The following is an 11,233-nucleotide window of genomic DNA, read 5'->3' on the forward strand; positions in this document are numbered from 1 at the left end:
GAAAACATAACAATCATAAATATTTTTTATAATAAATTTTATTTTGAAATAAGTTCAATCTTACAGGAACAGTTGCAAAAACAGTACAAACCCCATACATAGAACTCCATCATACCCCGACCCCCCTCTTCCGATACCCCGATCCATCACCTTTAAGATCCTGTCATACCACTGTCTCTTTCTTTCCCTCCCTCTCTCCCTCCCTCCCTCTCTAACACCCATCATCTATTGCTTTGTCCTCTGAACATATGAGAGCAAGCTGCACATATCTCTGAACAAACAATATAATTCACATATACCTTTCCCATGGACAAGAACATTCTTTTATGCAATCTCATTAAGTGCAGCTAAGAAGTTCAAGAAATTCAACATTGATGTAAAGCTTACATTCTATATTTCCTTTTTTTTTCTTGTGTCCCATCTGTGTCCCTTTGAGCCTCCTCTCCTCTGACTTCAGATCCCATCCAGGATCATCCTTGGCATTTAATTGTCATCTATTTAGACTGTCTTATCTTTTTTCAATTGTGGAAAGATATATATAGCCTAAATGTTCCTATTCCACCCCTCCCTAGCATTACATTAGTGGGATTAATCACATTTAGAATGTTGCAATGCTGTCACCTTCTGACCATCCATTTCTAGAACTTTCCCTTCACCCCAAACAAAAACCCTACTCTCATTTCTTAACTCCGCATCGCCCCTTCCCCCACTTCTTGGAACCCCTACTCTACTTTTCATCTCTTTGGTCATATTCTCTGATACTTTCTTTGTGTTTACCATGGGGCTTAAATTTAACATCTTAAATCTATAACAATCTTGTTTTTCTTTGATACCAACTTAACTTCAATAGGACATGTAAACTGTGTTCCTATACTCCTCCATTCCCCCACCTTTATGTAGTTCTTGTCAAAAATTACATATTTTACATTGAGTCCAAAACCACCAATTTATCATTACAGTTTATGTATTTTAGATCCTGTAGGAAGTAAATAGTGTAGTTATAAATCAACAATCCAGTAGTATTGGTATTTATATTTACCATGTGATCTTTACTGGAAATCTTTATTTCTTCATGTGGTTTCAGTCAATTGTTTAGTGTCCCTTCCTTTCAGCCTGCTTAGGACTGATCCACTGGTGATGAAGTCCCTCACTTTTGATTATCCGGGAATGTTTTCATCTCCCCCTCATTTTTATCCTTCAGGTGTTTGTGAATTCTCCAAGTCTCTGATGATTATTGACTTCTATTTGTATTCCATTGTGGTCAGAGAATGTGCTTTGAACAAATTCATTTTTTTATTTTTTATTTTATTGAGGCTTGTTTTTATGTCCCTGCATACAGTCCATTCTGGAGAAAGATCCGTGATCACTAGTGAAGAATGTGTGTCCCAGTGACCTGGGATGTAATATTCTATATATGTCTGTTAAAAGTCTCTATATCTCTCTCTCCTTTCTTTGTTTCTCTGTTGATAGGGCTCCTTTTAGTATCTGAAGCAGGCAGGTCTTTTATTAGCAAACTCTCAGCATTTGTTTGTCTGTGAAAACTTTAAGCTCTCCCTCAAATTTGAAGGAGAGTTTTGCTGGATAAGGTATTCTTGGTTGGAAATTTTTCTCTCTCAGAATTTTAAATATGTCATGCCACTGCCTTCTTGCCTCTATGGTGGCTGCTGAGTAGTCATTACTTAGTCTTATGTTGTTTCCTTTGTATGTGGTGAATTGCCTTTCTCTTGCTGCTTTCAGATCTTGCTCCTTCTCTTCAGTATTTGACAGTCTGATCAGAATATGTCTTGGAGTGGGTTTATTTGGAATTATTCTATTTGGAGTTTGCTGGGCATTTATGCTTTATGTATTTATATTGTGTAGAAGGCTTGGGAAGTTTTCCCCAACAATTTCTTTGAATACTCTTTCTAAACCTTTACCCTTCTCTTCCCCTTCTGGGACACCAATGAGTCTTAAATTTGGATGTTTTATTTTATCTATCATATCCCTGAGATCCATTTTGATTTTTTCAATTGTTTTCCCCATTCTTTCTTTTGTTCTTTCATTTTCTGTTCTGTGCTCCTTGAGGAGACTGATTTGTTGTTCAACTTCCTCTAATCTTGTATTATGAGTATCCAGAGTCTTTTTAATTTGGCCTACAGTTTCTTTAATTTCCATAAGATCTTCTATTTTTTTATTTACTCTTGCAATTTCTTCTTTATGCTCTTCTAGGGTCTTCTATGTCTTTTATATTCTGTGCCATGCTCTTCTTCAAGTCTTTTATATCCCGTGCCATGCTCTCATTGCCTGTCTGTAGTTCTTTGATTAATTCCACCAAGTGCTGTGTGTATTCTGATCTTTTGATTTGAGTGTTTGGGTTCGGGTTCTCCATGTCATCTGGTTTTATCATATGCTTTAAGATTTTCTGTTGTTTTTGTCCTCTTGGAATTTGCTTTACTTGATCTTTAATTTGTTAGAATTGCACTTGGTGACATACACTTTCTCTAACTAACCAGCAGATGGCGTCCGTGAGTCACTTATTCCCCTCAAGTCAGTTCTCCCCAACTTTGTGGTGTGTGGGGATCTGATTCTTGTGGGGTCCAATTGGTGCACTTAATTTGGGTGTGTTGTCGGTGCTGTCTGCCCTCAATGAGGGATGTGTGCCTGAGCAGTTAGGGAGGAATGGCAGGTTTAATAATCAAACCTCCCAGGTGTTCCCAGAGATTTAAGGCTGTTCTCTGCTGCTGACCCAAAAGTCCTTAGTAGTGGCATAGATTCCCTGGGATTTCCAAGTGGTTCCCCCCTCCCTGCTGTGCTTTTCCAAGACCTCTGCTGAGGGGGGGGAGGGCCGTGACATGTCACAAGTGAGCGCCGGCCTCCAGGGAAGCCCTGGGCCGCTGGGCTGTGTAGGGTCATTCCCAGCCCACTTCAAAGATGGTTGAATGGGACTCATTAACTTCCCCCTTTCTGCACAGCTCCACCCTCCCAGCTCCAGGACAATCAGCTGTGGGTGTATTCAAGGCCACTCTCCATGGCCGATATTGTGTCACGTGAGCGGTGCAATGGGAAAGACTCCCTGTCAGGCTGGATATCTTGCCTTGGCTCTGTGCTGTGTGTTCGGCCCTGGGCAGGAGTAGCCCCACCTGCTGGGGAGATGGCTGCAAGTTGTGTGTTTTTTTTTTCTCCTTTTGGATCCCCTTTGCTCCCTTGGATGCAAGACAATCAGCAGTGGGTGTGGGAAGGGGTATCCTCCATCCCAGACACCAAGGCATTAGTCCAGACCACTCCCATCTTATCTGCAGCTGTTCCTGGGCTTCTTTTATTTTTTTAAAGAACTAGTCTCCAAATGCCAACCCACCATTTCCCCACACCACAGCGTGGCCGAGGGACTCAGCCGACTCACTCACTCATTTCAGAATGCAGACTCCTGGTTTCACCAAACGTACATTCCCTGTTGTTTAGCAGACCTTGTCCAGCTGGTGCTACTCTGGAAGTGGTGTTCTGGGTCACTTTCTGATTTTTTATCTAGTGTTTTCCACGGAGGTGTTTTTTTGCTCTATCTCACCTAGCCACCATCTTGAAAGCAATCATAAATATTTATGCAACAAGCTAGGGTATCCCAAAATCCATGAGGCAAACACTGAGAAAACTGAAAGGAGAAGTAGATATCTCTACAATAATAGTTCAAGACTTCAATACACCACTCTCATCAATGGATAGAACATCAAGACAGATGATCAATAAAGAAACAGATATTGAATTGTACGATAAATGAACTAGACTTGACAAACTTGTATAGAACACTACACCCCACAACAGCAGGATACAATTTTTTCTCAAGTGCTCATGGAACATTCTCTAGGATAGACCACATGTTGGGCCACAAAGCAAGTCTCAACAAATTTAAAAATATTGATATACAAAACACTTTCATGGGCCATAATAGAATGAAGTTGGAAATAAATAAAAGGCAGAAGGTCATAAAATTCACAAATATATGGAGGCTAAACAACATGCTCTTAGAAAACCAGTAGGTAAAGGAAGAAATTACAAGACAAATTAGTAAATACCTTGAGGCAAATGACAATGAAAACAGAACATATCAAAACTTATGGGATGCAACAAAGGCAGTGCTGAAAGGGAAATTTATTGCCCTAAATACCTATATTAAAAGAGAACAGAGACAAGCTTGGGAAAGATGGCAGCATAGAGAGGAGTGGAAGCTAAGTAGTCCCCCTGGAACAACTACAAAAAACCAGAAACAACTAGTAAATAATCCAGAATAACTGCAGGGGGACAAATGAGACCATCCACTCATCATACACCAACCTGAATTGGGAGGAATGCCCAAGATCACAGCATAAAATCTGTGAGTAAAACCTGTGGATCCAAGTCATGAGACCCCCTCCCCCATAGCCCAAGCTGCAAAGCCTTGTGGTGCCAGAGAGAAGCTCTCTCCCAGCAAGTGAGTATAGCTCAGCTGAGCTCCAACTGTGGTTTTAAGTAGCGAGTGTGAACTGCTCACTACAGCTACGCATCCCCAAAAAACAGACAGAGGCTTTGGGTGATGACTGACCTTGGAGAGCCAGAGGGTCACCTTGGACTAGGTCTGAAGGGGAATATCTGTTTCTTTTTCAGCTCAGTGGAGAAAGCCCCAGTCATTTTCAGTTCCCAGTGTTGTGACTCAGAGAAGGGTGGAAACAGCACAAGCAGAGAGAGAGACCACTAAAATGCTAATGACCTCACCCTAGGGGATCTATCTTCTCTAAGAGGAAAGGGGTGGGGCCCTTTCCATCCAGAACAAGACCCCAGAGCCTGGGGGAACATGGCCATACGTCCTCACACCAGTCAAGAATTATAGGCTAACAGGCATCACCTGCTGGGCAGAAAAGCACAGTGACCTGAGGCATCACAGGGTGGAGCAATTTTCTAAGACACACCCTCAGGGAAACAAGGTACTGAATATTTCTTCCCTCTGGGACCTGAGCCTGTTCTGGTCTGGGAAAACCTAATTTGGATAACCAAGGAAATCATGCCTAGACAACAGAAAATTACAACCTACACAAAGAAAAACAAAGTTATGGCCCAAAAGAACAAACATACACTTCAACCGAGATACAGGAATTTAAACAACTAATGCTGAATCAATTCAAAAAGTTTAGAGAAGATATTGCAAAAGAGATAGAGGCTGTAAAGAAAACACTGGGCATACATAAGGCAGAAATCGAAAGTTCAAAAAAACAACTAGTAGAATCTATGGAAATGAAAGGCACAACACAAGAGATAAAAGACACAATGGAAACATACAACAGCAGATCTCAAAAGGCAGAAGAAAACACTCAGGAACTGGAGAACAAAACACCTGAAAGCCTACATGCAAAGGAGCAGATGGAGAAAATAATGAAAAAATATGAGCAACGTCTCCGGGAACTTAAGGATGAAACAAAGTACAATAATGTACATATCATTGGTGTCCCAGAAGGAGAAGAGAAGGGAAAAGGGGCAGAAGCAATAATAGAGGAAATAATTAATGAAAATTTCCCATCTCTTATGAAAGACATAAAATTACAGATCCATGAAGTGCAGCATACTCCAAACAGAAGAGATCTGAATAAGCCTATGCCGAGACACTTAATAATCAAATTATCAAATGTCAAAGACAAAGAGAGAATCCTGAAAGCAGCAAGAGAAAAGCAATCCATTACATACAAAGGAAGCTTAACAATACTATGTGTGGGTCTCTCAGCAGAAACCATAGAGGCAAGAAGGAAGTGGTATGATATATTTAAGATACTGAAAGAGAAAAACCACCAACCAAGAACCCTATATCCAGCAAAGCTGTCCTTCAAATATGAGGGAGAGTTCAAAATATTTTCTGACAAACAGACAAGAGACTTTGTGAGCAAAACACCCACCCTACAGGAAATACTAAAGGGAGCACTACAGAGTGATAGGAGAAGATAGGAGTGTGTGGTTTGGAACACAATTTTGGGAGATGGTAGCACAACAATGTAAGTACACTGAAAAAAGATAACTATGAATACGGTTGAGAGAGGGAGGTTGGGAGCATGTGAAACACCAGAAGAAAGGAGGAAAGATAAAGACTGGGACTGTGTAACTTGGTGAAATCTAGAGTGTTTGACAATTGTGATAAAATGGACAAATATGTTCTTTTATGAGGGAGAACAAGCAAATGTCAACCTTGCAAGGTGTTAAAAATGGGGAGGCATTGGGAGAGGGATGCAATCAACATAAACTAGAGACTGTAACTAATAGAATCATTGTATTATGCTTCCTTTAATGTAACAAAGGTGATATACCAAGGTAAATGCAGATAAGAGGGGGGTATAGGGGAGGCATGTTAGACACTTGACATTGGTGGTATTGTCTGATTCTTCACTCTACTTTGATTTAAGGCTATTTTTCCTTTTGCTGCTTCCTAGCTGTCATTTTTTTTTCCTCTTTCTTTTGCCTCTCTACCTTCTTTGACTCTCCCTCCTGCCTTGTGGAAGAAATGTAGATGCCCTTATATAGATAGTGGTGAAGGTGGGGAACACATAAATATATGACCATACAGAGAACCATCAATTATTTACTTAGGATGGAATGTATGGTGAGTGAACAAAACCATATAAAAAAAATGGGTTGATGACAAAACCTTGAGGGCAATATACTGAGTGAAATAAGCCAGGCACATAAGGACAATTATTGCAGGGTCTCACTGATAGGATCCAATTATAATATGTAAACTCATAGACATGAAATATAAGGTACCAAGATATAGGATGAGGCTTAAGTATGGGGAGCAGTTGCTTAGTATGAGCAGAATGTTCAATTAGGATGAACTTAAATGTTTGGAAATGAACAGACCTGTCGGTAGCAAGATGTGAGAATAACAGTGCCAAATGGTATGTGAATTAGGTGGAAAGGGGAAGCTCAGAGTCATATATGTCACCAGAAGGAAAGTTGGAGGTCAAAAGATGGGAATGTATAAAACTGAATCCTATGGTGGGCAATGTCCATGATCAACTGTACAAATACTAGAAATTGCTTCCATGAACCAGAACAAATGTATGACAATACAATTAGAAGTTAATAATAGAGGGGCCTATAGGGAAGAAATATATACCTATTGCAAACTATATACTACAGTTAGTATTTCAACATTTTTTCATAAACAGTAACAAATGTACTATACCAACACTATGAGTCAACAATTGAGGGGGGGTGGTTAGGGATAGAGAGGATTTGAGTTTCCTTTTCTTTTTTCATCTTTCACTTTATTTCTTGTCTGGAGTAATGCAAAGTTTCTAAAAATTGAACAAAAATTAAGTGTGGTGATGTATGCACAGCTGTGTGAGGGTACCCAGGGGCAAATGTTTGTACACTTTGGATCTCTGGATAATTGTATGGTATCTGAACAATCCCAATAAAAATTAAAAAGGAAAAAAAATTGTTCATACAAAATTTTAACAGGTTTATCTCTCTCCACTTGAACTGTATTTCACCAAACTCTTCTTTATTGGAGACAATCAGCTAATAAATGTATAAAGAAAAATAAAAATATATATATAATATGTTAAAAAATTTAATCTTTCATTACAAATATGGCCAGGTAAGGCTATGACAGTTAATGAGAATGAGATCAAATCCCCACAGAATCTGCAAAACCCTCAATTACCTCATGAACTACAACAGTCTTAGATTATATATATCTGTAAAAGATGCTCCAATTCAGCCTTTGTCATATATCTCAGCTTTCATGAACCTTCAGGAAACTAACCTCATTTGGAGAATACTGACTCCCATCATTCTGCAAGGTGAGATCATTTTGCACCTTAAAGAAAAAGAAGAAGAAAAGAGCATGGTATACTTCATTGGACTGTAAAATTGTTGAGGTCAGAATTGCATCATTCTTTTTTCCATCATATCCTTCAAACATAGGCGTGCAATACATCACATTAATTAATTAGCTTGTTAAGTAGGTCCAACTCACATTTTCTAAAACCATGAAGCTCTGTTCATAGAAGACTACATCTGAACTACCACACAAACTAAGATAAGGGATTTCCCAGAGCAAACAGTTTAGTACAAAGTGCCTGTCAATATCAGTTTATCCATTTACCTGCTTGTTTCCCAAGCCAAGCAGCCTCTGGCTCCCTTGCCTAGTCCCCAACCTCCTGCTTTAATTACAGGCTTTCAGAAATGGTCCAATCCAGCAGTTCCCCAATACACAGAATCATATGGGGAGCTGTTCATAAAAACATCTGCCTGGACTCAAAATTACCTGGGCAAATCTCATGCTGTCAGTTCAACATCAGTTTGCCTTGGCAATCATGGTTAAGAGAAAGTTTTAAGAAAAAAAAATGTCAGGTTAAAATGTGCAGGGCTTGTAAATGGCCATGGAAGAAGGTCCAGGATGACAACCTGCTTCTAAGTACCATCAAGAAGTTACCTGGAAGCACTTCCAGAGAGAAGTTGACAATGAAAAGTCAAATGACCCCATTAAAAAAATGGGCCTACCCTCCGCCCTAGGTGGGACGTGACTCCCAGGGGGTTTAAATCTCCCTGACAACACAGGACATGACTCCCAGAGATGATCCTGCACCCAGCTATTGTGGGATTGAGAAAGCCTTCTGGACCAAAAGGGGAAGAGAAATGGAACAAAATAAGTTTCAGTGGCTGAGAGATTCCAAATAGAGTCAAGAGGTCACTCTGGAGGGCATACTCATGTGCTATATAGATAATCCCTTTTTAGTTTTTAGTGGATTGGACTAGCTAGAAGGAAATACTTGAAATTGTCGAACTTCAACCCAGTAGCCTTGATTCTTGAAGATGACTGCATAACTATGTAGCTTAATGATGTGACTGTGTGATTGTGAAAACCTTGTGGCTCCCACTCCCTTCATCCAGTGTATGGAAAGAGGAGTAGAAAAATGCAGACAAAAACTAAATGAAAAATAGGGTAGGATGGGAGGAGATGGAATGCTTTGTGTGTTCTTTTTACTTTTTATTTTTACTCTTATTTTTATTTTTTTGGAGTGAGGAAAATGTTCAAAAACTCCTTGGGGTATTGAATGCACAACTATATGATGGTACTGTGAAGAGTTGCTTGTACACCATGGATGACTGTACAGTATGTGAACATATCTCAATAAAACTGAATTAATAAAAAGAGAACAGAGAGCAAAAATTGAGGAATTAGCTGTTCACCTGGAGGAACTAGAGAAAGAACAGCAAACTAACCCTGAAGTAAACAGAAGGGATGAAATAACAAAGATAAGAGCAGAAATAAATGAAATTGAAAACAGGAAAACAATAGAGAGAATCAACAAATAAGAAATTGGTTCTTTGAGAAAATAAAATAATTGATGGACTGCTAGCTAAGCTAACCAAAGAGAGAGAGAGAGAGAGACAGACAGAGACAGAGACAGAGACAGAGACAGAGACAGAGAGTGAATGCAAATAAATACAAACAGAAATGGGAAAGGAAACATAGCTATTGACCATTCAGAAATAAGGGAGATAATGAGAAGATACTATGAGCAACTATGTGCCAATAAACTAGACAACTTAGATGAAATGGACAACTTCCTAGAAAAGCAAACAAAAAAAAATGTTCATTCAAGAAGAAATACATGAAATCAACAAACCAATAAAAAGTAAAGAGATTGAGTCAGTCATCAAAAAGCTCCCAAAAAAGAAAAGCCCAGGACCAGATGGCTTCATATGTGAATTCTACCAAGCATTCAAGAAAGAATTAGTACAAATCTTGCTCAAACTTCAAAAATTTGAAGAAGAGGGAAAGCTACTTAACTCGTCCTATGAAACCAACACCACCTTAATACCAAAAGCAGACAAAGATACTAAAAAAAAGAAAATTATAGACCAACCTTTTTAATGAATATAGATGCAAAAATCCTCAATAAAATGCTCACAGATTGAATCCAGCAGCACATTAAAAGAATTATACACCACAAGCAGATGGGATTTATTCCAGGTATGCAAGGCTGGTTCAACACGAGAAAATCAATTAATGTAATACACCATATTAATAAATCAAAGCAGAAGAACCACATGATCATCACAATCAATGCAGAAAAGACATATGACAAAATTCAACACCCTTTCTTAATGAAAACATTTCAAAAGATAGGAAAGAAGGGAACTTTCTCAATATGATAAAGGCAATATGTGAAAAACCGATAGCTACCATCATACTAATGGGGAAAGACTGAAACCTTTCCCTCTAAGATCAGGAACAAGACAGGGCTGCCCACTGTCACCATTGTTATTCAACATTGTGCTGGAAGTTCTAGCTAGTGCAATTAAGCAAGAAAAAGAAATAAAAGGCATCCAAATTGGAGAGGAAGAAGTAAAACTTTCACTGTTTACAGATGATGTGATTCTATATGTAGAAAATCCAGAAAAATCTACATCAAAGCTACTAGAACTAGTCAATGAATAAAGCAAAGTGGCAGGCTACAAGACCAATGTGCAAAAATCTGTAGTGTAACAAGAGGAAGAAATCAAGAAAAAAATTCCATTTACACTAGCAAGCAACAGAATCAAATATTTAGGAATAAACTAAACCAAGGCCACAAAAGACCTTTACACTGAAAACTATAAGAAACTGCTAAAAGAAAATTGAACAGGACCTAAATAATGGAAGAAAAATACCATGTTCATGAATTGGAGGACTAAGTATAGTTAAGAAGGCAATTTTACCTAAACTGATTTATAGATTCAATGAAATACCTATTAAATCCCCAAAAACTTCATTTGCAGAGAAATAGAAAAACTAGCAACCAAATTTATTTGGAAGGGCAATGTGCCCCAAATAGACAAAAACCTCTTGAGAAAGAGGAGCAAAGTGGGAGGTCTCACACTGCCTGTCTTTGAAACATATTACAAAGCTACAGTGGACAAAACAGCATTGTACTGGCATAAGGATAGATATACCAACCAATGGAATCAAACTGAGTGTCCAGAAATAGACCTTCACATCTATGGACAAATGGTCTTGATAAGCAGAAAAGCCAAAGCAAACTGGGACAGATCAGCCTCTTCAGTAAATGACATTTGGAGGACTGGATATCCATTTCCAAAGAATGAAAGAGGACTACTATTTCACCACACATTATACAAAAATTACTCAAAATGGATCAAAGACCTAAACATTAGTGCTAAGACCATAAGACACTTAGAAGAAATGTAGGGGCAATATCTTAAAGATTTTGTGATAGGAGATGGGTTT

The sequence above is a fragment of the Choloepus didactylus genome, chromosome X, assembly GCF_015220235.1.
Source record: "Choloepus didactylus isolate mChoDid1 chromosome X, mChoDid1.pri, whole genome shotgun sequence".
Classification (NCBI taxonomy): domain Eukaryota; kingdom Metazoa; phylum Chordata; class Mammalia; order Pilosa; family Megalonychidae; genus Choloepus; species Choloepus didactylus.